This window comes from Elgaria multicarinata, chromosome 10 (assembly GCF_023053635.1).
Source record: "Elgaria multicarinata webbii isolate HBS135686 ecotype San Diego chromosome 10, rElgMul1.1.pri, whole genome shotgun sequence".
In the NCBI taxonomy this organism is placed as follows: Eukaryota; Metazoa; Chordata; class Lepidosauria; order Squamata; family Anguidae; genus Elgaria; species Elgaria multicarinata.
The window spans coordinates 6812410-6840262 of NC_086180.1; the positions used below are offsets into that span (position 1 = coordinate 6812410).

The 27853-nt window shown below is 47.0% G+C and overlaps 1 protein-coding gene across 3 annotated transcripts in view; it reads left to right on the forward strand.

The window, feature by feature from the left end:
* LZTS3 (leucine zipper tumor suppressor family member 3) overlaps nt 1-27853 on the forward strand; it is an 80701-nt gene that overhangs the window by 33849 nt on the left and 18999 nt on the right. The window contains exons 1-2 of one of the 3 annotated variants that reach the window (XM_063135390.1): nt 5720-5968; nt 27726-27824. The gene's annotated coding sequence lies outside the window, so the exon portion shown is untranslated. Of the gene's footprint in view, nt 1-5719; nt 5969-27725; nt 27825-27853 lie in introns of those variants that run through there. The other 2 variants (XM_063135393.1, XM_063135392.1) reach the window with 2 other exon arrangements.

The following is a 27853-nucleotide window of genomic DNA, read 5'->3' on the forward strand; positions in this document are numbered from 1 at the left end:
ACGACCCTCTCAAAAATGTCAAATGCGCCCACTGATCCGAAAAGGTTGGTGGATCCCTGCTTTAGTTAAAATAAAAAATAAAAAATCCTGTCGCCCAAGGATTTCTGTTTACCTCCATCTCCTCTCCTCTTCTGTGCTCCTTCTAGAGAGGGATGAAAGAAAATGACTGCTCTAAGTCATTGGTTTTCAGATGGCAGGTCAGATCCATAAATCACTCTCGCCCCGCCCTTACATTGGACTGTATCTGTGACACCGCTACCCCCGTTTTTTAAGACAAAGGACAACTTTTAAAAGTGCGGCCTTGTTTTAGGCTTTGCTTAAAGGTGGGTCTAGGCGAGTGCGAAAAGTTTGAAAGCGACAGCTCTTCACATAGGATCACTTGTTATTAAGCAAACTTAGACGATATGAAAACTTACGTTCCTTCCCATTCTTCTTTGAATGTGTAATTCTGTGTCTATTTCCTGAACTGTTGCTGTTCAGGGCAAAGTGTGTCTGTGAGCGAGAGTGTGGGTGGAGGCCGTGGGTTTTGAAAGGGCTTATTTTTGTTCCCACCCCTCTCTCTCTCTCTCTCTGCAAACGGCTGCATTTTGACGTGGTCTGCAGTCTGCAATATTAAATTATTCACAGCCTCGCGATCCATATTTTAAAAGTACGCGTCCATACTCTGGTGTTGCACTCTTTATTAATGTCTATTTTCCCTCCCCTGCTGAAGAGGTACGTGGTTCCTCAAAGGCCAGCTTTTCTGAAAGGGAGGGGATGTCCAGGTGGAGCTTTTATTTTGCCATCGCTGTGCCTCAAGTGTGAAATTGGGATGGGGTGGGTTTCCAGACCGTCACCATCTGCCATTTGCTGCTCTCTGCACGGTTTCGTCTGTCTTTTTTCTTAGCACAAATATATGAAAATCTGTTGAAGAAGAGGAAACGGAATAACTCCACAATGCCTTTTGATTGTTAGTGCCTGGGGGCCTCCGTCTGGAAGCACCTAGAAACTTTTTGCCTTGTGGTAAAAAGCCATCCTGCAGCACAAGCCCAGCCGAAGAAGGCCAAGACCCTTTTCCATCTTGACCTGGGTAGCTAGACTCAGATACTTGGATCAACTAGGCTTGCTTGTCTGCCTTGGGTCACAGCACCCTAAGACCCCAAGGACTCAATGAGTAGAATAATAGAATAACAGAGTTGGAAGGGGCCTACAAGGCCATTGAGTCCAACCCCCTGCTCAATGCAGGAATCCACCCTAAAGCATCCCTGACAGATGGTTGTCCAGCTGCCTCTTGAAGGCCTCTAGTGTGGGAGAGCCCACAACCTCCCTAGGTAACTGATTCCACTGTCGTACTGCTCTAACAGTCAGGAAGTTTTTCCTGATGTCCAGCTGGAATCCCGCTTCCTGTAACTTGAGCCCGTTATTCCGTGTCCTGCACTCTGGGAGGATCAAGAAGAGATCCTGGCCCTCCTCTGTGTGGCAACCTTTGAAGTATTTGAAGAGTGCTGTCATGTCTCCCCTCCATCTTCTCTTCTCCAGGCTCAACATGCCCAGTTCTTTCAGTCTCTCTTCATAGGGCTTTGTTTCCAGACCCCTGATCATCCTGGTTGCCTTGTGGTTATCATGGCATACTGGCATACTGGTGGATGCTCAGATTGACCTCATTTTTGCTGATGATCAAGGCATTGCCTTCCAACCGAGTTTAACCGGCCAACTCATACTCCCATCAGGATTCCTGGTTTCTACGGAAACTCTTCCAAGAGATTAAGCCATTGGCTCTTGAATTGCGTGCTGGACAAAGGAATTCGTGATGGGCAAAGATTGAGATCCTGGGTGGAGTAGGAGGGCTGGATGGGGAAACAGAGAGTGTGCCGGCGTCCTGTTCTGCACACTGGTTTGCACCCTGCAGTTTGTGGTCAAGGGCCTTAGCTCAGTGCTAGATCACAGGATTTGCAGGTTTTGATCCCTTGTATCTTCGGGTAGGAGGACCAAGAAGGAGGTGAAGGGAGACTGCCCTCTCTCTGCTCCTAGAGAATTGTTGTCAGTTCGAGTAGACTAACCAAGCCTCCAGAAGGGTTGGAATACAGGCTCCATCATCCCCAGCCATGCTAGCTGGGGTGATGGGTGTTGTTGTCCATCACTTCTGGAGGACGCCAGGTTGGAGAAAGCCAGAGTAGGTAATACTTTTCTCATACTCACACACAGCCGTCTCCTTAAATCCAACTAAGAATCTTCGGAGGAGGGAGAATGTAAAATTAGAATATTGTGCTTTGTCGAAGTTCACCTGCCCCTATATCCCCACCCAAGTTATGCTGCAGGTTGTGTGAATCGAGCAGAAAAGCCAGACGGGCTTGCAAATGCAATTCAATGTAAGTAAGTGTTTTTTGCCTTGGGGCAAAAAAACACCCAACTTCAAGTATAACCTGATGGGATCTTAGCTAGCCGTGATGAACTAAGGCCACAGCTAGACCTAAGGTTTATCCTGGGAACATCCAGGGTTCGCCCCTGCCTGAGCACTGGATCCCCTGTGTGTCACCTAGATGAACAGGTTTGACCCCTGGACGATCCAGGGATAAACCTTAGGTCTAGCTGTGGCCTAAGAAAGAGATCTTGGGGTTGTGGTGGACAGCTCGATGAAAATGTCCACCCAGTGTACGGCCAATGTAAAGAAGGCAAACTCCGTGTTAGGCATTATAAGAAAAGGACTTGAGAATAAAACGGCCAGTATCATACTGCCCTTGTACAAATCTATGGTGCGACCACACTTAGAATAGTGTGTACAGTTCTGGTCACCACACCTTTTAAAAGTTATTATAGACCTGGAAAAGTGCAGGAAAACGCAACTAAAATGATCAAAGTGGCTGGAGCATCTCTCCTATGAGGGAAGGCTTCAACAACTGATATTATTTAGCTTGGAAAAAAGAGGCTAAGGGGAGACCTGACAGAGGTGTACAAAATTATGCAGGGTGTGGAGAACGTGGATAGGGAGACATTTTTCTCCCTCTCTCAAAATATTAGAACCCGGGGTCCTCCCATGAAGCGGATGGGTGGGAGATTCAGGACAGATCAAAGGAAGGACTTCTTCACACAGCGCAGAGTTAAATTATGGAATTCACTACCACAAGATGTAGTGATGGCCACCAATTTGGATGGCTTTAAAAGGGGTTGGATAAATTCCTGGAGGCAAAGGCTATCCATGGCTACTAGCCCTGATGGTTGTGTGCTATCTCCAGTATTCGAGGCAGTAAGCTTGTGTGCACCAGTTGCTGGGGAACATGGGAGGGAGGAGGATGTTGCACCATGTCCTGCTTGTTCATCCCTGGCCAATGGCTGGTCGGCCACTGTGTGAACAGAGTGCTGGACTAGATGGACCCTTGGTCTGATCCAGCGTGAGGGCTCTTCTTTCGTTCTTATGGACTTGGGAATTCAATAGTTTGCAACTCCAGCCACGAATGGTGAGAGGAAGGTGACACTCTCTGCAGCAGCTCCCACAATGCATAGGGCACGGAGACACTGCAGCCATGCACCTGATGCTGACTTGTCCTGGATAATGCAAAGTGATGTTGAAAAACACACTGCATGGGAACTCCTTTAATGAATCCCCCGTCCCCTCGCGCACTCACACACACGCAATCCCACACATGATAGCATTACTGCTTTTAAGCCAAGCCCCTCCTTTGAGATTGAGGCCATCCAGTAATTCAGTGGCGCAATTAATCAATACTACTACAATACCCATTAATCAGAGCTGGCGGTGAGGCCTGGCCTACGGTCACTGCAAGGACGTGTTCCCAGCAGCGCAATCTCTCCCATTGTATTAAAAGTGTATTTATTATTTATTTTATTCCTTAAAACATTTGTATCCCGTCCTACATCACAAGGGTCTCAGGGCGGCATACAGATAAAACCATACAAACAGTATAAAACAATAAATAGACACAGCTAAAAACAAATCAAACCATTAATAAGCTAAAATCCGGTATCGAATTTAAAAACAGAAAAACCAATTAAAACTATGTACAGGCTTGGTGAATTCAGCCATCAAAGTCTTTGTTAAAAAGCCATGTCTTAACTTGGCACCGAAATGAAACCAGTGCCGGCGCCAATCGGGCCTCCAGGGGGAAGGCATTCCATAACCAGGGTGCCACAACAGAGAAAGCCCTGTCGCATGTCCCACCATAGCGTATGCTCCGCGTTGGTGGGACGCGGGTGAGGTCTCCTCCGACAGATCTCAAATCTCGGGCAAGCATATAGAGAGAGAGGCGCTCCCTCAAGTATCAAAAACTAGATTAACAACTGTTACCCAGAGGACCTTCTCTTCTGCTGCTCCCAGACTGCGGAATGGCCTACCGGAGGAGACTCGTCAACTCAACAGTCTACTAGCATTCAAGAAAGCTATAAAGTCTGATCCCTTCCGGCAGGCCTATCCAGTGGAATTTTAGGATGTTTTTTAGGATGTTTTTAACAATGTATATTATGTTTTTGTTCAGTTTTATGTATTTTATCGTTTATTGTTGTTCCCCGCCTCAATCAGAATAGAGAGGCTGGTAAGAAATATTATTATTATTATTATTATTATTATTATTATTATTATTATTATTATTCCTAGAGTCAGAAGACGTAAAGACGGTAGTGCACGTGCTGGTAACTTTGAGGCTCGACTTCTGCCATGCACTCTACATAGGGCTACCTTTGTGCCTAGTCCGAAAACTTCAACTAGTGCAAAATAGGGCAGCCAGGCTGGTCACCAGTACACCTAGGGGTGACCACATTACACCAGTTTTAAAATCTCGTCACTGGCTGCCAGTTAGTTTCCGGGCGAAGTATAAAGTGTTGGTTATCACCTTTAAAGCCCTACATGGTTTGGGTCCAGGCTACCTGCGGGATCGCCTTCTCCCATACAACCCACCCCACACACTCAGGTCCTCTGGGAAGAATCTACTTCAGTCAACCAAAACTAGGCTGACAACTATTACCCAGAGGACCTTTTCTTCTGCCACTCCCAGTTTGTGGAATGGCTTGCTGGGAGAGATTCGTCAACTTAATAGTCTTCTGGAATTTAAGAAAGCCATAAAGACTGATCTCTTCTGGCAGGCCTACCCACTTGAATTTTAAATTTGCCTTTTATTGATGTGCTGCTTTTAGTGATGTATTGGTTTTAAATGTCTTAATTAGTTGTATGATGTTGCATTTGTGTTGTGCCCCACCTCGATCCGGAGGGAACAAATAAAATTATTATTATTATTATTATTATTATTATTATTATTATTATTATTATTATTATTATTAGGTCCCAAGCCGTTTAGGTCTTTAAACGTTATTACCAATACCTTGAATTCCGACCGGAAGCGTATAGGCAGGCAATGCAATTCTTTTAAGACCGGTGTTATGTGGTCTCTGTGAGATGTACCGGTCAGCAGTCTAGCTGCTGCATTTTGCAGGGGCTGCAACTTCTGAGTCGTCTTCAAGGGCAGCCCCACGTAGAGCGCATAACCTCTGTGCCAGGCGGGTGCTCTCCTACTGAGTTATGGCCATCGCATCTCATTGAATAGGTCACCTTTTTCTCTCTTTGTCCTTCTCATTCCATTATTTTGTTGTATTGCTGTTGCATTGTGTCTTATAGTCGAGATTTAAAACGTTCTTTAAGAGGAGAGAGGAAGAAAACCAGGGCGTTTCGGCTCTGCCCTCTTCAACATCCATTTCTGCGCCGTTCATTTTCCCACCGGTCGGGTAAAACTCTCCTCCTCGCCAGGGAAGAGTTAATGGAACTTGGCACCCAAATGCTTCCTGGTATGGGCCAATCCGAGCGAACAAAGGTTTGGCTCTGAGTTTCCACTAAGGCAACAGGTGGGGGAAAGTGTTTACTCCAGGTAGTAGTTTTCATTGCATTTATTTTCTCTCTCTCTCAAGAAGTCCCTACAGGCGAGGAAGCCCAGAAAGGGCAAAGGCACAGGGGGAATATGCAAGCAAGATCTCCTTGTACATGAAGGTAAACGTCCCAAGCAATTGCTGGCAGGGTTTAAAAGGGCTCTGTTGCCCTTCTTTTTTCCCTTTTTTCTGCCTTTTCTTTCTTTCTTTCTTTTTTCTGCCTTTGCTGGGGAATGTGAAACTCTCCTCTTTCTCGACTGAGCTGGACCTTCCCAGGGAGGGTGAAGCCAGCAGGGAAGCTGAAAACAAGCAAGCTCTAGCGACAGACGGGTGAAGAGGCTTTCGACAGGTGGGTTTCTCCAGGTAGAGAGAGGTGCGGACGGCATCTTCAGAGCCCCGTCGTCGTTGTTTTGCTTGAAGTCGGGATGGGAAGTATTCCCCCCTTCGCTGCCTGTTGTCTTTGTTTTCCTACAAGAGTTGCGATGCCTTTCTGTGGTCAGTGGTCCGTTCCTGAGCCCCTGCACCCATCTGTTTAGATGGAAGCCACACCATTGGACATACTGCAGGCATTATTATTATTATTATTATTATTATTATTATTATTATTATTGAATCATAGAATAGCAGAGTTGGAAGGGGCCTACAAGGCCATCGAGTCCAACCCCCTGCTCAATGCAGGAATCCACCCTACAGCATCCCTGACAGAGGGTTGTCCAGCTGCCTCTTGAAGGCCTCTAGTGTGGGAGAGCCTACAACCTCCCTAGGTAATGGATTCCATTGTCGTACTGCTCTAACAGTCAGGAAGTTTTTCCTGATGTCCAGCTGGAATCTGGCTTCCTTTAACTTGAACCCGTTATTCCGTGTCCTGCACTCTGGGAGGATCGAGAATGTATATAATTTCTATATGTCCCCATAGCCGAAGTTCTCTGGGCAGCTTGCGACAAGCCATCAGATAATAAAATGCAGCCTAAAAATAGAAATATACAAAATTTAAAACAATTTGGACAGCTGAAAGCAGTTTCAATAGAATATTAAACCTGTTTAGATGGCTGGAAGAAATGACCCATCACATCCCATTAAATGCGTGGGAGTAGAGGTCAATGTTAACCTGGTGCTGAAAAGATGACAGCGTTGGTGCCAGGCGGGCCTGAGTGGGGAGCAGACTTTGGGGGGCCACCACTGAAAAGGCCCTCTCCCTTGTCACCACCCTCTGAGCCTCTTTCGGAGGTGGCACTCGGAATGGCCCCCCAGGTGTTGACTGTACGGTCCAGGTATGTTCCGATCAGGAGATGCGTTGCGTCAGGTACTGCGTTCCGGAGTCATGTAAGGCTTTATAGGTTAAAACCAGCACCTTGAATCAGGCTCAGAAGCATACAGGCAGCCAATGCAAGCGGGCCAGAATTGGTCTTATGTGCTCAGAACTTCTGGTCCCAGTTATTCATCTGGCTGCCACATTTTGCACAAGTTGCAGCTTCTGAACAGAAGCTGTGCTGTAGAATTGTAGCATTGAAAGGTACCATAGAGGTCATTTAGTCCAGCCCTCTGATCCGTGCTGGAATCTTGCAATATAGAATCACAAATTAGAATTGGGACTGCATGTTACATTTTAAAGCAATTTAGGGTGCAATCCTATGGAGATATAAACAGGAAAAATCTTCCTACAATTCCCAGCTTTCCCCAGCCAGCTCTGTCTAAATCTGCATAGGATTGTGCCCTTAAACTAATATATTTAGAACTGAAATTGATTGTCCCACAGGGTGTGGGGAACACATACACCCCAGATTGGAACTGCGGTACATGGGTGTGTGTGTTAAGCTCTCTGGGCGATTTACAAAGATTGTGTTAATGTCTAGCAGACCTCTTTCTCTTTCTTTCCTGCTGATTGTTACTTTCAATGCATTATTATTATTATTATTATTATTATTATTATTATTATTATTATTTACATTTATATACCGCCTCATAGCCAAAAAGCATAAAACCAGACAATATCTATTTGAAACTATTCTGGGGTCAGTTAAGAAAAAACACACAGCATATGCTGTTAAATGCCTGGGAGAAGAATCACAGAATCGTAGAACAGCAGAGTTGGAAGGGGCCTCTAAGGCCATCGAGTCCAACCCCTCGCTCAATGCAGGAATCCACCTTAGAGCATACCTGACAGACGGCTGTCCAGCTGCCTCTTGAAGGCCTCTAGGGTGGGAGAGCCTACAACCTCCCTAGGTAACTGGTTCCATTGTCGTACTGCTCTAACAGTCGGGAAGTTTTTCCTGATGTCCAGCTGGAATCTGGCTTCCTGTGACTTGAGCCCGTTATTCTGTGTCCTGCACTCTGGGAGGATCGAGAAGAGATTCTGGCCCCAGGGCCGGTGCGAGACTATTTTGCGCCCTAGGCAGGTGAGCTGCTTTCACCCACCTACCCCCACCCCAGCGTACCTGGGCACGGGGCGCCATCTCGCCCGCCCAGCCGAAGCGAAGCCAGGACGTTGGGGTGGGGGTGGGGCGGCTTCGGAATGGTGCGCCCAGCCAGAAGCCGCTCTGGGAGAGTGACTTCTGGGCGCACCATTCCGAAGCCGCCCACCCGTCCCTCCACCCCAGCGTTCTGGCTTTGCTTCGGCTGGGCGCCCACCCAGCCAAAGTGAACCCAGGACGCTGGGGTGGGGGTGGGGGTGGGGGCGTGGCTTCACTTTGGCTGGATGGGCGCGCAGCTGAAGCAAAGCCAGGACACTAAGGCGGGGTGTGGCTTTGAATGGCGCGCCCAGAAGCCGCCCTCTCAGAGCCACTGTGGGAGAGCGGCTTCCGGGTATGGTGTTCGGCACCCCCCTTATCTTGGCGCTCTAGGCAGCTGCCTGAGTGGCCTCTATGGTAGCACTGGCCCTGCCCGGCCCTCCTCTGTGTGACAACCTTTCAAGTATTTGAAGAATGCTGTCATGTCTCCCCTCAGTCTTCTCTTCTCCAGGCTAAACAGGCCCAGTTCTTTCAGTCTCTCTTCATAGGGCTTTGTTTCCAGACCCCTGATCATCCTGGTTGCCCTCCTCTGAACACGCTCCAGCTGCGTCCTTCTTGAAGTGTGGTGCCCAGAACTGGACGCAATACTCAAGAGAAAGGTTTTGACCTGGTGCCGAAAAGATAACAATGTTGGCGCCAGGAGAGCCTCGTCAGGGAGATCGTTCCATAATGGGGGGCGGCACTGATACCCATTACTGGGGAATGTGCTGTAGAACCCGCGTCCTACCGATTGGCGTCCCATTGGGGTATCTGGTTGGCCTTTTTTCGGATCCAACTCGGCTCTTCCTATGTTCTTATGGGTTTGGGTGTTGTTGTTTTAAAGGTTGTCTTTCTGTTTTTGTTTGTCGTTATGCTTTGAGCCACTTTGAGAGAATTGTAAGAGGGGTATAATTTGTTAAATTGTGGACAGCTCTGAGGCTAAGCTGCTTCTGCGGCTCCGGAGTGGAATAATTGGTTAGATTTGCCTGTACCCAACATAAAAACCTTCACTTTAACGGAGAGCGAGTGAGCTATTCCCAGCAGGACAGGTGAAGCAAAATGGTAAACAATTGCATCAGGAGCCAGTGGCGATGTGTGTGTACAAAACGGAAGAGAAGTCCTTTTTCCCAGGAGTAGAGCTGAGAAAGGCAGGAGGCTGCCCGAGGCCTCTGATTCAGCTACATCCATCTTTGGCATCTCGTGCTAAAAAAGATCTGGTTAGCAGGTGATGGGAATTGCGACCCGGGAAAGCTGTTCCCGGTTAGAGTTGACCGTACTAGGCTAGGTTGACATTTGGACTGAGTTCACACAACACGCTAACCCACACTCAGCAGTTGAGTGTGGGTTGTTTGTTGATCCGGGGGTTGTTTGTTGAAACATGGGTAGGCATGTTGTCCGAACCCAGGACATTTTCCACAGGGTGGCTTCTTACCCATGCACTGTGGCTTATTTTTCTTGAAAAAGCCACCTTGAGAACCCATGTTTTGGTGTCGGGTTGCTCAGGGTGTGTTAACAACCCATCCTGTGAAAAAAATGTCCTGGGTTCAGACAGATTCGATTCCCGGCACCACCAGGTAGGTCTGGGAGAAACTCCTGAATGAAAACTTGGATGGTTTTTAGTCACTAAAACAGCCTTCCTCAACCTGGGGCGCTCCAGATGTGTTGGACTTCAACTCCCAGAATGCCCCAGCCAGGCTGGGGCATTCTGGGAGATGCAGTCCAACACATCTGGAGCGCCCCAGGTTGAGGAAGGCTGCACTAAAAGGTGGTTTGTGTTTAAAGCACTGATAGTGCACATGTCTCATGACTGCAGCACACCACCAACCAGGAGCAGGGGGAGGGGAGCATCCTTGGAAAAGTTCACGGTACACGTGCTGGCTTACTGTTTGGCAGCTGTGGTTAATGCCGTATGCTGGGCTAGATAGGCTTTTGGGTCTGGTTCAGCGTGGCTCTTCTGATGCTCTTTCCTCAGGGGTGTTGAGCCCCTTTCAGCCCGTGGGCCGTGGTCCAGTGGTGGGCGGAGTTGAAATCGAAAAGGGGTGGAGCCCAAATACCAGCATATCGTAGCTTAAAGCTTTGACTGCCAGTAACAAAACCTTAGGCATGAAAGGCATTTCAACCTTTTAGTACGGGGAAAAAACTGCACAGAAATCATTGGCCATCCTGGGGGCGGGGGGAGGACAGGGGAAAGGGGGGCCTTCTGGGAAGTCCCAGTGGGTCGGATTTAGCCTCCAGTAAGACCGGACTTGGCCCCCGGCTTGAAGTTCCTCACCCCTTTTTATATAGTCAAAAGCCTCAGTCCAACTCCAGCTGTGTTTATCTAAAGGCCCCAGATCAGATGATGGACACCCTTGTTTGCCCCTATAAGGGCCCCCACCCATTTCAAGCCCCTTCCCCCATGTAAACACCATTGACCCGATGGGCCCAGATTTCCAGTTGTACCTCTTCATTGACTGGAAGTGCAGACACCAGCTTCCCTTTTTTGTAAACATTGATTATTGTCTTTATTTGTATTTAAAACGTTTCTCGGCCGCCTTTCAGGGAAGAAGCCCTCACATCGTGGCTTGTAACAATAAAATACATGAAAACAGCTAAAATATAAAATGCAATCAAACCATAAATGTAGCAAATAAAAAACAAAAGCCAACGATAAAACCAGCAAGAACGACAAAAAAAAAAAAAAAAAAGAAGGAGGAGGGGACGGGGGTTCGTCTTATCTCGCCCTCGTTTTAGACGAGACGTTACGCGGCTTCTTCGCAGCTCTCTGCTTACCGTGCTACCGATTTACTGAACTCTTTGCACTGGTACTCAACCCATAATTGCACACCTTAATGACAGGTTTCGTGATAAAATATGGACGTTTCTCTAATGCAAGTCTGAGAGGGACCGTAGCTCGCGGTTCAAGCACAGGCATTGCATGCAGAAGGCCCCCGGTTCAAACCCCCCACCCCCATCTTCTCCAGGCAGGGCTACGAAAGGATCCTGTCCAAAACCCTGGCAAGCCATTGCTGCCAGTCAGTGTCAACGATAGACAGACCAAGGGGTCCGACTCAGTGTACGGCACCTTCCAATGACCCTACGTTGTTTTTAAACAAGCAGGAAGGAAAACTCATGCAATAGTTGATTTGGCAGGAATCACATGGTAAAACTGCATTTTTTTAATTGTTTGTTTCTCTGCCCCACCTATGTTAAAATTAGGGCTGTGTGCAAGCGTCGGTTTCAGAATTCCAAAGCGGTGGTGGCCATTTTATGGAGAAGCTGTGTAGTGTCAAGCGAGAAAAGGTCCTACAGCTCCCAGCATGCATTGCTAGGGATGGACGGCCTCACCAGGGTCCAGGAGCAGCGGGTGCTCCTGGCCTTGTTGAGGCCACTTGCTTGCCCATCCACCCGCTTCTGACAGCTTACAGAGACCATGAGCGCCCTGCAGCCACCCGCTTCCCCTGCGAGCCGCCGGCTTCTTGTAAATGCTCGGCTCCTGAAAGTGGCGGAAATGATCTTGCGCACAGTGGCTGTCATAAACAGCCATTTCCGCAAAATCGGAGGTGTCAAAGGCCCCTTGACACTAGGGCTGTGCACAAAAGGCAGCTTCCGTGTAAAACGGCTGCCACTGCTTTGAAATTCCAAATCTGAATCTGGAAGAGACCTACTTAAAATCAGCTGCGCACATTTATTTATTTATTTATTTATTTATTTATTTATTTATTTATTGTATATCCCGCAATAAACAGCAAGAGCAAAACCCGAAGTTTTCTCTGCCAGGCAACAGGTGGGAGGTGGAGAAGGAAGGCCTGGAACAATTCTCCATGAGGGGCCGGCTCTCTTTCTGCAGGGAGTTTCTACGAGCTTCATCACACCAGCGTTATACTGTGCGATCACTGCGAATTGCGTGCAAAGGACTCCGACGTTTTCCAGCTTTTAATCTGCTTTTATTGTGCAGTACTCCCAGGCATCCTGCTTTAACTGCGCTTCTTAACCAAAAGAAGTGCAATATTTTGCTACTGGTTTTCGAGCGTATCCTTTGTTGCTTTCCAAGCGGCCACTGGGGCGCAGGAGCAGGATTTGAAGAAAAATTAAACAAATGCTTACATCTGCGTAAGCTTTAAAGATAAAGACGTCAAAATTGGTGCAGTAATGGATATTAAGGAGAGCTTTAAGCATACCAAATTTGAGTCGGATTGGGTCATCCGTTGATTTTTTAATGTTTTTTTTTTACATTTCCCTCCTTAAACCCATTTTCTGTTATGCAAAGGATCCAGCAGCCCAGTAGCAACAGCAACGGCGACAGCTTAGTGCTGTAGGGGATAATTCGAGGGAAACAGGTACGTGGGATGAAGCTCTACATTGGCTTTCTCCAACTGGGTGTCCTCCAGACGTAGTGCAACACGTCTGGAAGGCATCCGGTTGGGCAAAGCTGACCCCCATCATATATTTTTTTAAAAATAGCTTCCCCACCTGCAGTCTGTAGTGGTACAGTCCATTCTTCTGCATAGCAAGTTCCTGAAATCCCAGTAAACCTAACAGATCTTAATTTCACTTGCAGAGAAGACATTGACCCATTTATTATTATAATAACTCGTGTCGTCCTGATCCTTTCCCGCTTCTCTGCACCCTCCCCCCAGCCCAATCTCCACAGAGGGGCTTATGAATCATGCAAATGTGGGTGGAATTTGGGTGCTGCATGGCCTCACCCCTCCCTCGCACAACCCAATTGACCGCCTCTGTCCTCTCCTCCCTCCCCACTGGCGGCGACAGTCTAAGTGCACAGTTGCTCCCGGGGCCCGCCTTCACGCCACCCTGATTGGCCAAGCAAGTCTGTCAATCATCTCGCTCGTGGAAGGGCTGTCCTGCCCGCTTGGCGCAGGGGAAATTAACAGCTATTAAAACTCGAGCTCTGAACTTTTTTGAAGTTCCAAAATTTTCTGCGTTTCTACACTGCTCAAGCTTCAGTTTAAAACAAAAATGAGCAGAATCGGTCTGGTAGATCTCGAGTAACGAGGCTGACACTGCCGTATTTTCATATAACTCAATTATGAATTACAATTACCCACTTGTACGACATATTACTGTTTCTCTGAAGTGTTTAGATATAAGGGGGAAATGCTTACATTTTGACAAGGGGTTGCAGAAGTTACAGGGGCAGTGGTGAAAGAATTCAGGTAGCTTACCAGGAGAGATTTGCATAGCTGCCAATATCTGAACTCCTGGTGTGAACAAGGGGTCCCTAATCCCCTGCTCCTCTCCTTAATTCATGGTTTCAGGCTCATTTCAAGGTCTCACGTTTCCAGAATCGGGCTTCACCCCCACCAATGAATAACTAGCCTATTTTCTTTTGTCAGTACCATTCCGAGAGGCTGTACGTGGGAGCCGTCTCAATGCCCTTGAAATTCTTCTTGCCAGGTTAATAACAAATCTACAGCACATTCGCAGTACAGGGTAGCTGGAGCTGCTTTGGGAAAACCTGCATTTCTTAAAGCGGGTATGATTTGCAGATTAGCTGTTCTCCGCGGCAAAACGTTAGAAATTCGGGGTGAATATCTTTTTTAAACAGTGGCTTGGGCAACCCATACCTTTTTCTCTTGGTGTTTTTTTGTTAAAAAAGTAATTTTTATTGTAAGTTTCACCAAAACAAAAAATCGGGGGGAAAAAATATAAAAAAGGAAGTGGAACTACATACTTTAAGGGCTTCAGTTTAAAATATTACAATATTCTAAAAAGGAAAAAAGGAGTAAATTACACATAAACTTCAATATAATTCCATTAGTGAATGAAGCCTCTATACCACTCTTTCAAATGTCGCTAGTGTTGTTAGGTCTTCAATCCATTGCATTATAGGCGGTGAGCTTTTATAGTATCGGTCTTTTAGCAGTCAGGAGGGTGTGAAAAATCCATTTACACTGACCTTGTGTTACATTCCAAGAGGAAGGTACATAATTTAAGAGAACACGTACATCAGAAAATATTGAAGAACTTTCCAATACAAAGTTTATTTATCTGATGACTTCCTCCCAAAAAGAAGTAACTATTGAGCATTTCCAGAACAAAAGAAATGTTAACTGTTATTGTGCTTCCAACAATTAGCTGAGTTAGACAAACTTTTGTGAGACATTGTGGAATCCAGTAGAACCGAAACAAATGTTTTTGCTAAGAACATAAGAAGGGCCATGCAGGATCAGACCAAGGGTCCATTTAGTCCAGTACTCTGTTCACATAGTGGCCAACCAGCCGTTGGAAAGGAACCAACAAGCAGGACATGGTGCAATAGCATCCTCCCACCCATGTTCCCCAGCAACTGATGCTCATAGGCTTACTGCCTCAAATACTGGAGATAGCACCCAACCACCAGGGCTGGTAGCCGTTGATAGCCTTCTCCTCCAGGAATTTATCCAACCCCCTTTTAAAGCCATCCAAATTGGTGGCCATCACTACATCCTGTGGTATTGAGTTCCATAATTTAACTATGTGCTGTGTGAAGAAGTCCTTCCTTTTATTTGTCCTGGATCTCCCACCAATGAACTTCATGGGATGTCCCCTGGTTCTAGTACTTTGAGAGAGGGAGTAAGATGTAACCGGCGGTCCATAGACATATCGGATACCAACACCGAAACGGCGGTCCATTGATTAAACAAAATGGGACATTCCAGTTCCCTGTTCCATTCCTGCTGAAGATCCAATGTGTCATATTTATTCTCTGATAATAAGTATGAATTGTGGATTGATAGATCTGGTCAGCTTCAATAAGTGCTTCCAGTAGCAAAGCAGGCTCCGAGACTTTAAAAGCCGCGGGGCCAAATCTAGATTCTAACAAATGTTGCAATTGCATGTGCTGCCATTCAGCTGTAGCGGGCAATTCACATTTATCTCACAAAGCTGAAAAGAGCTAGCCTAGGGCTGTTGAACCTGGGCTGAATCCGATTCCGTAGAAGCTGTCAGGGGCCACATTCACAGGGTGGGGGCAAAGCATCAAAAATAGTTACCATGTGTCATGTCTAACCCTGCTCCCCTGTGTTGGAAGAAGGTGTTTCAGGTGATCAATCAAAATCAGACTCTGAAGTAGAGGAGTTGGCACCAGAAACAGGCCAGCCTGTACCAGTGGGGGAGAAAGCTCTCACGGGCTCTTCACCAGCTGGGAGTGATCAGAGCTTACCTCGTCAATGGCAAATAATACACAATCAGTGGGAAGCCAACATTGTTCCGAAGGAGAGAGTGCGGACAGGTTAGCTGATTGTAGAGTACGCCGCAGACTAAAACGGGCGGAGCTAAAGGAAAGTGAGAGAAAGTCAGCCTGGCTGGCATCCCGTCAGAAGCTGCCTCAGAACTTGTCTCTCTGAAGTTAACGCATCTTGGGAAAGGGCTTTCCATTCTTCTTGAAAGGACAATTGTCTCGCTAAGTTTGAATAGTTTTGCCTAGGGGAAAGTTCCTAGAGATTAGACTCTCTTCAGGTGGGAAGGGATGTTTATTGCTTGAATAAAGCTTTGTGGATTACTTAGCAGGTCTCGTTATTGTCTCCCAAGAAGGTTGGCGGTTCTGAGAAACACGACACCATGCCCTACATGGTTGGGGGATTCTGTGATGCGCCCTCTATTTCAGTTCAGGGACCGAGGTATAGACGACCTCACGCGTAGCCACGGAATGATCAGCTCACACACTGTGCACACACCCTTGCTTCTAATTTGAAACCCACAGATCTGCTTTCTGATACAGGTACCAAGCTGAGCACACTGCAGTGTGGCTGTGGAGCCATAGCCTTCATGAAAACGGATGAGGGAGCCCTTGCAGACATGTGAATTTGGGGGAAATTTATCGCAAGTGATAAAGCTTTGACGTAATGTGTCACCTCAAACTGCAGCTGGAGTGTGTGTGTAAGGTTGAGGGGAAGGGCTTTTATGCTTCCTCAAAATCTCTGCGCGTAGAAGTATGAAAGTAAGATAGATAGACCAAGCCTTTCTCACCAATAGGCCCAGTTTTCTGTATGCAGCGGGATTTTCCCCCATTTTAGTTCTATATGCAGGAGAGAGCATTCAAATCTGAAATCACCTGGCACACACCACCTCCACTATAGTCCAAACAAATTATCACCTGTTGAGTGTGTGGTACAGTCCCGAAAACAGTGTTATCGTTGCTTCTGTCATATCAACTGACCGTTGTTATGGTGCACATGGAAGCCTCACAGCTGTTCCCTGTACCAGGAGGTGAGACCCTCTCCTTTGATAACTGGGTGGGTTTTTTTTAAAGACATTGCTTTCATTCCTCCTCTCCCCCCCCTCCCCTGCCCCTGTCGAAAAATCTTGGTCCCATTGACTTATGTTGTATTAAACGACACCTGTACTTTAACACAACACAAACCACGAATCTAACCTGTGCATAACATCAGCTGCCTTGATAAGATATTCAGCTTTGGTGTATTGAGGTAGCCCCTGTAAGCATTTGCATATAGGTCCTAGCCAACTGTGAGAGTCCAGGTTTTCTGGTACACATCCCAGAAGATCCTTCTCGTTTATAGTATTGCTGAGCCAAGTATCCCCCATCTTGTAACTGTGCATTTGGTTTCTATTTCCTAGATGTAGAACTTGGTATTTATCCCTATTAAATTTCATTCTGTTGTTTTCAGCCCAGCACTCCAGCCTATCAAGATCACTTTGAAGTTTGTTTCTGTCTTCCGGGGTATTAGCTATCCCACCCAATTTTGTGTCATCTGCAAATTTGATAAGCGTTCCCTTCACCTCTTCGTCCAAATCATTCATAAAAATGTTGAAGAGCACTGGGCCCAGGACTGAGCCCTGTGGTACCCCACTCATTACCTCCCCCCAGTTTGAGGAGGTTCTGTTGATAAGCACTCTTTGAGTCCGATTCTGTAGCCAACTGTGAATCCACCTAATAGTTGTTCCATCTAGCCCACTTTTAGCTAGTTTGTTAATCAAAATATCATGGGGCACTTTGTCAAAAGCTTTGCTGAAGTCAAGATATATTATGTCCACAGCATTCCCACAGTCCACAAGGGAGGTTACCTGATCAAAAAATGAGATCAAATTAGTCTGACAGGATTTGTTCCTGACAAATCCATGTTGGCTTCTAGTAATCACTGCATTGTTTTCAAGGTGCTTACAGATTGACTTCTTTATAATCTGCTCTAGAATTTTCCCAGGGATGGATGTCAGACTGACTGGTCTATAGTTCCCAGGTTCCTCCTTTTTGCCCTTTGTGAAGATAGGGACAACATTAGCCCTCCTCCAGTCGTCCAGCACCTCACCCATCTTCCATGATTTTGCAAAGATGATAGACAACTTTACTAGATCATTAAAATTATTAGGGTCAACAGAATCAGAGCGGGCAGCCTGATGATATCACTGAAGGCAAAGGAGGTCAGTCAGGAGTGAGGGCAAATGAGGGGAAAATCAACTAATACACATTTTTTTCCTTATTCTTTCTTTTTTCTTTCTTTTTGGCACCAAATGTTGCAAAATAAAACTGGTGAAAAGGAAGCCTTTTTTTGTCACTGCTATAAAGGTGTGCAGAAAAAGATGGGTAGTTTCAGCTCATTGTTGTATGAAATCAAAACCTCCATGAAGATGTGGAACCAACAATATTAGCGACCGTGAGCATGAATAAGACCTTTGCTGCAAGCACTATAGTCACTTACCTGGGAGTAAGTCCAACTGGACTCAATGGGATTTATGTAGAGCAGTACAACAATGGAACCAGTTACCTAGGGAGGTTGTGGGCTTCCACACTAGAGGTCTTCAAGAGACAGCTGGACAACCATCCGTCAGGTATGCTTTAGGGTGGATTCCTGCATTGAGCGGGGGGGGGGGTGGACTTGATGGCCTTATAGGCCCCTTCCAACTCTGCTATTCTATGATTCTATGTTGATGTGCATAAGAGTGCACTGTTAAAAACAAACAAGTCCAGGCCAGTGCATGTCTATCAATCCTTATTTGCCTTGCTTTTGCATGGTGTGTCATAGGTAGCCCATGTCCATGATGGATTGATCTTGGGACGACAGAATAATGTCATTGTCCCTCTTGTTTGTGGGTTGTGTTTGTCGCTCCGCCACTTGCTCTGAGCATTGTCGGTCTTTTCATCTCGTTTGTCTTTTGTCTTGTGATTAGTTATGCAAATGGCTGATGCAGCCCCCATAATGGCGATGTTGTTTTCCAAAAACAGAGAAGCCTGCAATTATCTTATTATAGGGATGAAAGGAAGGAAAAGGAGCCTGTTTATTCTGCATCGCTGGTTTCTTTTCCTGCAGGAATCAGAGAGGCTTACGTGCGACTTACCTAGCTCCCGCGTTTTCAAAAATAAGCATTTATATTATATAGTTCTCTTGCGGTGCCACAGATGCCCACTTTGAAATATCAAGGTCTAGCAACTGTGCTTTTCTTCCAGGGGTATCACATTGTCCCTGATGTCAAGTTTTCACACGTGGAAGGGGGGGACGACAGAATCTTTCTTCTGGCTGATTGGGGTGTGGCAGGGGAACCCCCTTCCACCAGTAGGGTGGCCATATGAAAAGGAAGACAGGGCTCCTGTAATTTAACAGATGATGATGATGATGATCCTGCCTTTTGCCCATTGCCTCAAGGCGGAATCACAAAATTTAAGACATACACCTTAAAAACCCTATAAATAGAGATATACAAAAGTTAAAAGTATATTAAATATATTCCAATATTAAAACATGTAAGCATTTAAAATGACAATTTTCAAAAATCTTTGACACAGACAGAGGTCCAGTTCATTTACCAAAGGCCTGCCGGAACAGAAAAGTCTTTGCCTGCCTCCAGAGCACATCAGGGAGGGAGCCAGTCTAGCTTCCCGGGGAAGAGAGTTCCTGAGTACTGGAGCAGCCACCGAGAAGGCCCTCTCCCACGTCCCCACCAGGCGTGCCTGTGACGTTGGTGGGACTGAGAGAAGAGCTTCTCCAGAAGATCTTAAAACACGGGCAGGCTTGTAAGGGATCATACGATCTTCCAGGTAACCTAGAGCCGAACCATATAGGGTTTATAGGTCATAACCAGCACTTTGAATTGTGCCTGGAAACAAACTGGAAGCCAGTGGAGCTGTTTTAACAGGGGAGTTGTCTGCTCCCTGTAACCAATCTGGCTGCAGTTCTTTGAACCAGCTGAAGCTTCTGAACACTCTTTAAAGGCAGCCCCACGTAGAGCACTACAGAAAAGGGAATTACAGCAGGTGTCCTTTGTATGCATGCAGCACCTGGCGAAATTACCTCTACATCACAACAGTTAAAGCTGCAAGAGGCCTTCAAGAGGCAGCTGGACAGCCATCTGTCAGGGATGCTTTAAGGTGGATTCTTGCATTGAGCAGGGGGTTGGACTCAATGGCCTTGTAGGCCCCTTCCAACTCTGCTATTCTATGATTCTATCGATTGTCGTACATAATTATCTTTGTACTGCACATTTTTGAGTGAGTAAAACCTTATTTTAAAAAGCATTTCACTCATTCCAAAAGAACATATTTTGTAAGAGTTACCCATACACCTCGCCAAGGTCTTCCGATCTGTACCCATCTTCAGAATTATTGGCAGGACAGCAGATCCTTGGGAGGAGGAAGAAGGGTTCCCACATGTGTGTTCCCCGCAATGTCTGAATTGATTCTCAAACAACAACATGTAATCATTGGGAGTGGCTTTAGCTGGTGTGTGTAGAAGATATAGCTGATCCAGTAGAAAAAGCAGTTGAAAGAGGACAACCAAGCGTGGACGACACGAGGAGACTTTTGCTCACGGCCCACGTGTAGCTCTGCAGGGCTTGAGAAGGGAAGCTCCCCCAAAATTTCCACCGTCTACACCAGCCTTCCTCAACCTGGGGCGCTCCAGATGTGTTGGACTGCATCTCCCAGAATGCCCCAGCCAGCTGGCTGGGGCATTCTGGGAGTTGTAGTCCAACACATCTGGAGCGCCCCAGGTTGAGGAAGGCTGGTCTACACACACACACACAAACACACACTTTTGCAGTTGCCATAACCAATAGATAAATAAAGTTGGAATTCTTTGCTGCTTATCGCTGCAACTTTTGTCACTTGCGCTGAGTGAGTTGTATTGCGGGATTGGACTGACGCCCGGGGATTTCTCACGCTGCTGCCTCTTGCTAACATGACATTAATGATTAACCTGCCAGACGTAAAATGGGCTTATATTATGTTCTTATCCAAATGGAATTTTATTTTCAAATAACTACCAGGTTTAGCCAATGGAAGGCTGATTCAAACGACCCTCCTTTGAGCTGCCCCCACCCCTGTGACATTGGGTATGAAATTCAGCTTGAAGAGGAAAAAAGGCATGTTAACCTCCAGTTCCTAAATAATAATAATAATAATACATTATTTCTTACCCGCCTCTCGATTTTGATCGAGGCAGGAAACAACAGTACATACAAAATACATAAAACTGAATTAAAACGTAATATACATCGTTAAAACTTCCTAAAAACATTCTAAAAACATTCTAAAATTCCACTGGATAGGCCTGCCAGAAGAGATCAGTCTTTATAGCTTTCTTGAATGCTAAAAGACTGTTAAGTTGACAAGTCTGAAGTTAGGATGCTTTTAGGATGTTTTTAACAGTGTATACTATGTTTTTAATCAGTATTTTATGCTTGCTGTTGTTCCCCGCCTCGATCCAATCAGAGAGGTGGGTAAGAAATATATTATTATTATTATTATTATTATTATTATTATTATTATTATTGTTATTATGTCTCCTCCGGCAGACCATTCCAGGCAGGAGTATGCAACCTGCTGCCCTCCAGACGTTTTGGACTACAACTCCTATAAGCCCCAGCCAGCACTGTCAGAAATTATGGGAATCTAATCCGGCTATACAGGGACATTAATGTTGACGTTTCTTCAGTGAAGGCCGGTTGCTCCAATATCAGTGGAGTGGGAAATCCGCTCTGGGTTTCAGTCAGAACTCTAAAGGAGCTACCTGAGCTACTACTGCACCTTGGATAGCTCCTTTACATTTCTGACTGGTTCTAACTGAAACCTGGAGCGGATTCACTGCCCCACTGACTTTGGAACCACGAGCCTCCACTGTCTGTTTCTATCCAAAGTGGGGAGAAGTGAAAGATGATTATGGGCATGTGAAAGGCTGTGGTGGAGGACAGGAGTTAGAACTAAAGCTAGATGGAGAGAAGGTAGAAGAATCTTAGAATCCTAGAATAGTAGAGTTGGAAGGGGCCTACAAGGCCATTGAGTCCAACCCCCTGCTCAATGCAGGGATCCACCTTAAAGCATCCCTGACAGATGGCTGTCCAGCTGCCTCTTGAAGGCCTCTTGCAGATGGCTGTCCAGCTGCCTCTTAAAGGCCTCCTGCAGCTTTAACTGTTGTAATGAAGAGGGAATTTCGCCAGGTGCTGCATGCATACAAGGCCATTGAGTCCAACCCCCTGCTCAATGCAGGGATCCACCTTAAAGCATCCCTGACAGATGGCTGTCCAGCTGCCTCTTGAAGGCCTCTTGCAGATGGCTGTCCAGCTGCCTCTTAAAGGCCTCCTGCAGCTTTAACTGTTGTAATGAAGAGGGAATTTCGCCAGGTGCTGCATGCATACAAGGCCATTGAGTCCAACCCCCTGCTCAATGCAGGGATCCACCTTAAAGCATCCCTGACAGATGGCTGTCCAGCTGCCTCTTGAAGGCCTCTTGCAGATGGCTGTCCAGCTGCCTCTTAAAGGCCTCCTGCAGCTTTAACTGTTGTGATGAAGAGGGGATTTCGCCAGGTGCTGCATGCATACAAATGACACCTGCTGAAATTCCCTTTTCTATACTTCTCTACGTGGGGTTGCCGTTAAAGAGTGTTCAGAAGCTTCAGCTGGTTCAAAGAGCTGCAGCCAGATTGCTGACCAGGGTGGGTTGCAGGGAGCAGACAACTCCCCGGTTAAAACAGCTCCATTGGCTTCTGGTTTGTTAGTGCAGTACGACAATGGAATTAGTTACCTAGGGAGGTTGTGTGCTCTCCCACCCTAGATGCCTTCAAGAGGCAGCTGGACAACCCTCTGTCAGGGATGCTTTAGGGTGGATTCCTGCATTGAGCAGGGGGTTGGACTCGATGGCCTTGTAGGCCCCTTCCAACTCTGCTATTCTATGATTCTATGATTCCGGGCACAATTCAAAGTGCTGGTTATGACCTATAAAGCCCTACATGGCTCGGGTCCAGGTTATCTGAAAGATCATATAATCCCTTACAAGCCTGCCCGTGTTTTAAGATCTTCAGGGGAAGCCGTTCTCTCAGTCCCACCAACATCACAAGCACGCAACCTATTTCTAAATTTGCACGTGCATAAAAAATGAGCATATGCAACCAATTAATCCATCAAGTTTATTACGGCTAACAGCCAGCATGCCGGCATATGAAAATTTTATTCAAATCCAACATGTGTCCTCTTATTTGCTGATGTGTTTCCTCTCTTTTTGGTAATGTATAATTGGACACTCCTTCCCCACCCCCCCTGCGCCCCATAACTTCAATCTTGGTTTGAGAACAATTTCTGAAGTTGAAATGTCTCCTTCCTTTAACCGGTTAATGCTATAATAAGAGTAGGTAAACCTGATTTGTAAAGGACGTCTCCTTTTACTATAATCCTACGGAAACAAAGGGATTATTTTCAGTCTCGTTTGAACATGGGAGGAAAAAGGAATTGGGTAAACAAATAACTCGAAATCAACCCCCTGGAAATAGAAAGCCCGAACAGCATCAGCAGTGGAAAAGTTCTCTTTGTCTTCCCCTTTTGTGGTGGCATGAAATCTCTTAATGCAGGCTTTCAGCCGAGGAAACCAAATACCTTTGGAGCGCTGAGGGAGGAGTTGGTTAAATATTGACTGTTGGCTTAGTTGAGTTTTGTAGACTAAATCCTGCCCGTGTTCAGCCAAACATAACAAATGCATTCCGGATGGGGGTAGCAATAAAGATGGAAAAGTCCTGTCTCCCTTGCAGAAATGAGGAGGAAACGGGGGCTTCCACTCTGCACAGCTAGAGCGGTCTGGAAACGTTGCTTGGATCCGCTCCACTGTGATCTTCTCATGTGATCTCTAATTCAGAATCTGATCGGCGTGAAGCAGCATCCAAATAAACGGATTGTTTCGAATTAATAAAACAAAAACTCAAGCAAGACACTAGTGCAGCCTTCCTCAACCTGGGGCGCTCCAGATGTGTTGGACTGCAACTCCCAGAATGCCCCAGCCAGTCCTTATGATTTGAGAGAAGAGTCTTTAGCCATTTCTGCGGATTGTGATGCATGCTTAGATTTCCAGTAGGTAGGAAATATTGGTACATCTTTACTCAGTGGTGTGGAAGTAAAAATTCTCCTTTAAAAAAAAATCTTCCTTCCATCCCTATTTCTATACACTTGGGGCGCAATCTTATGCATGTTTAGAAAGAACTATCAGCTACGACTCCCTGCATGGCTAGCTGAGACGTGCTGGGAGGTATAGGACTTTTTCCCATCCAAACTTGCATAGGATTGCACCCTTAAGGACCCTAATATCCTCCAGTCCCCACCCCGTGTTTCTAACGTGTTCCAGTACAGGGTGGGAAAGGGCTGGTGGCAACAGGAAATCATGGCTTGCTAGCCACGTCAATAGGAGAAAAGTGGGATTGTTCCCTTGCTCACCTCAGTCTCTAGTTGGACACCCTACATCAGAACTACCTGCACCTTCCTTAGCAAGGATCGTATAGCTCAGTGGTTCCCAAAGTGGGTGGTATCGCCCCCTTGGGGGCGGTGGGATTGCATAGGGGGGCATTAAGAGGCAAGGGGGCAGCAGGGGGGCACAAAGGGGCGGCAGGGAGGCGCTCGAGGTGGCCTTTTCCGAGAAGCGCCTCTCCAGAAGGTCTTAAAACCCAGGGACATTTTTATGGGAGAAGGTAGTTTCATCCCAAGCCATATAGGGGAAGAATCCACACATGTATTAATACCGTTTAAGAAGAGTCCTTTTAATGGTGAATTAATACGTTTCAAAAGCACCAAAACGCTAATGAAGAGACATACCCTGCTTGGTGTGCCCCGCCATGCTGGCTTCAAAACAGAGGTGTTCACTCTCTTTTCCCTCCCTCCTTCGGCAAGCCTGCGGCGGGTGCTTCCCATTTAAAGGGGCTGTGTGCAGGGGGCACTGGGCATGAGTTTGTGAAACCGATTGGGAGGTTACCAGAAAAAGTTTGGGAACTACTGGTATAGCTCTTTGAGAAGTATGGCTTTATCATAAGTAACATCTGGCCAGCCATCTCCCTAAGTAGCGCCTGGGGATCAGGCCAGACTATTCTTAGCTAGCGTAATAGCAACTGCCAGTTCTCTCTTCAATGGCTGGTAGTCTCTCCCCCTCCTTTACCGTTTCCCAAAATATTTCCTTCTCCTTAGCCAAACAGTAAGGAGAACAGCCATATAGTATGAGGAGGAAAGGCACTGGCAGGGTCAAATTCAGGCGGTATTTGGGGAGACAAGCAAAAACAGATGCTTTTTAGTTAAGAAGGGTGGGGGGAAAGGCAAGGAAGGGGGCACATGAGATGTAGAAAATTATGCAAGGTGCGGACTGAGACAAGTTATTTTGTGTCTCATCATTAGGTCCAATAAAAATGAATGGTGGGAGATTCAGGATAGATAAAAGGAAGTACTTGTGGCAAACAAAAACTGCGGATTTCGCTGCCAAATGTAGTGACGGCCACCAATTGGGTAGCGTTGGGTAGAATAGTAGAGTTGGAAGGGGCCTATAAGGCCATCGAGTCCAACCCCCTGCTCAATGCAGGAATCCACCCTAAAGCATCCCTGACAGATGGTTGTCCAGCTGCCTCTTGAAGGCCTCTAGTGTGGGAGAGCCCACAACCTCCCCAGGTCATTGCTTCCATTGTCGTACTGCTCTAACAGTCAGGAAGTTTTTCCTGACGTCCAGCCAGAATCTGGCTTCCTGTAACTTTAGCCCGTTATTCCATATCCTGCACTCTGGGAGGATCGAGAAGAGATCCTGGCCCTCCTCTGGGTGACAACCCTTTAAGTATTTGAAGAGTGCTATCATGTCTCCTCTCAATCTTCTCTTCTCCAGGCTAAACATGCCCAGTTCTTTCAGTCTCTCCTCATAGGGCTTTGTTTCCAAGAGGACGAAGCTATCCATGGCTACTAGGCCTGATGGCTATATGCTACCTCCAGTATCAGAGCTAGTAAGCCTGTATACACCAATTGCTGAGGAACTAGTAGAAAGGATGTCTCTCTCTCTCTCTCTCTCTCTCTCTCTCTCTCTCTCTCTCTCTCTGTGTGTGTGTGTGTGTGTGTGTGTGTGTGTGTGTGTGTGATACAAAGGATTAATAGGACCAGAATGACTGTAAGATTCCATTTTTTGGCAGGCCAAATTGCCAAGCACAGCTTTTGTTAGGGAAATATATAGGCAAATGACCAGCAGGTGCTCTCTCAAGAAATGGGAGATAGCTAGAAGGCCATAGACATTTCTAAATAGGTTCATACCTTTCTTTCTCCTTCACCCCCAACCTCAGCTGATGATTATGCAGTGTCAGGATGCGTCTATTTCGTTTTAAATATATTGTAAGCGACCTTGAGACCACTGGCAATGTTTGCTTGGGCTGATGGAGGTTCTAGACCAAAACCTTTGGGGGGCCATAACTTGCCCACCCCTGACCTACAGGCTTTCTAATCCATGCTATATAAGATCTGGATGGAAGTGTGGGGAGAAATTGGGGAGTGGGGTACGTGGGTGGGGAGTGCCTGATGTCCCGTGCTACCCGTTGGAGTCGTCCCAGTGCCTACGGGAAGTAGGAAGAGACAAGTTAGATCAGCAGTGGGGCCAGGGCCGGGGCCAGGCTTTTTTGCGCCCTAGGCAAGTTGAGCTGCTTTCACACCCCCACCCCACCCCACCGTATCCCACCCCCACCCCAGGTAGGCGGAGACAGGTTACCTGTCCTTCGCCCGAAGTCCTCCTGGCTTGGCGGGACGCTGCGGTGGGGTGGGAGGGTGGGCAGCTCCACTTCCGTCCGTTCGCACCCTCCTCCCAGTGTCCCGGCTTGGCTTTGGCTGGGAGGGCCCAGCCGAAGCCAAGCCAAGCCGGGAAGCTGGGGGAGGGCAGTCAGACGGCTCCACGTTCTGACTTTCGGCGCGCGCTGGAAGTCAGAACGTGGAGCCGTTCCTTCCTCCCCCCCCCCCCCGCGTCCCGGCTTGGCTTTGGCTGGGAGTGCCCAGCCAAAACCAAGCCGGGAAGCTGTGGGAGGGCGGTGAGACGGCTCCACATTCTGACGTCCGGTGCACACTGGAAGTCAGAACGTGGAGCCGCCCGCCCCCGCCCCCCAGTGTCCCGGGTTGGCTTCAGCTGCTGGGCGGGCGCCCAGCTGAAGCCAAGCCAGGGACGCTGGGGCAGGGGGAGGAAGGCTTCGGAACGGCGCGCCCGGAAGCTGCCCTCACTCGGCCAGAGTGGGAGGGCGACTTCCGGGCGCGCTGTTCGGCGCCCCCTTACCTTTGCGCTCTAGGCGGCCGCCTAACTGACCTCTATGGAAGCGCCGGCCCTGAGTGGGCCAAATTATCCACGTGCTGAACGGACTTTCTTTTCTGCACTCTTGCTATCAAATCCCCAGCTCTGTCGATTCTCTCCTCCTTTATGTAGGCTTCCAAATGTCATGAAATGTGACTCTGAGCAGCAAAATAGACACACACGAGAGGAATATGCACAGGTGTGATCTAGTAGCGTTCTACATGTCTGAAAGGAGATCATATGCCACCGTGGGGTTTAAATTTTTCCGTAGGAAAACCCCCGGAAATAGTTTTCTTTGACTGTGTGTGTGTGTGTGTGTGTGCGTGTGTGTGTGCGTGTAAGCCGACAAATGTCATTTGTTGAGGGCAGAGCAGCCAGTCCACTTCACCGTGATAGCCCATGGCCCATTCTGGCCTCGATCTGATCCTAGTAGCAGTAGGAACTCATTCTTCTCCGGCTCGGATTAAAATCCAAGCCAGAAGAGAACTGTCTTAATACTCACCTTTAGCAAAACTGATGTGATGCATCGTTGAGATTCGTATTCAAAGCCAAGGATTGATGGACTTCAGCAAACAACTAATTCTGAGTGTGCACGGAAATGGTGCTTATTGGCATGAGCCTTGCGTTTGGTGGTCGGGTTTACCTGGGGATGGGTTACATTTGTGCTTGTTTGCATCATTTGAGATAGTTTCTGTTCTTGTGTATAAGTGGGAAATGTCTAGACCGTGACTATGACATAAATTGTGTGGCTTTGGCACGGCCAGCGGCGCCTCACGTGAGGGAGGACCATGAGACATGCCAGCTTAAGAGGGCAGAATGTGATTTCATTTAAATATATATAGTTTTTTTTAAAAAAACACCATCCAAATGAGAGGCCTTGTTTTAACCTGTTTATCTTCTTCCATTCCATTTTTTAGCACCAATAACCAGGCCCGTGAATGAACGGGGAACGTTTGGGAGCCTAGAAGGTGCTGCTGTCGCAGCCGGCCGTTTTATACCCGAACCGGCTCATTCAAGTAAATAAAACCACTGTCCTGTCTTGTGT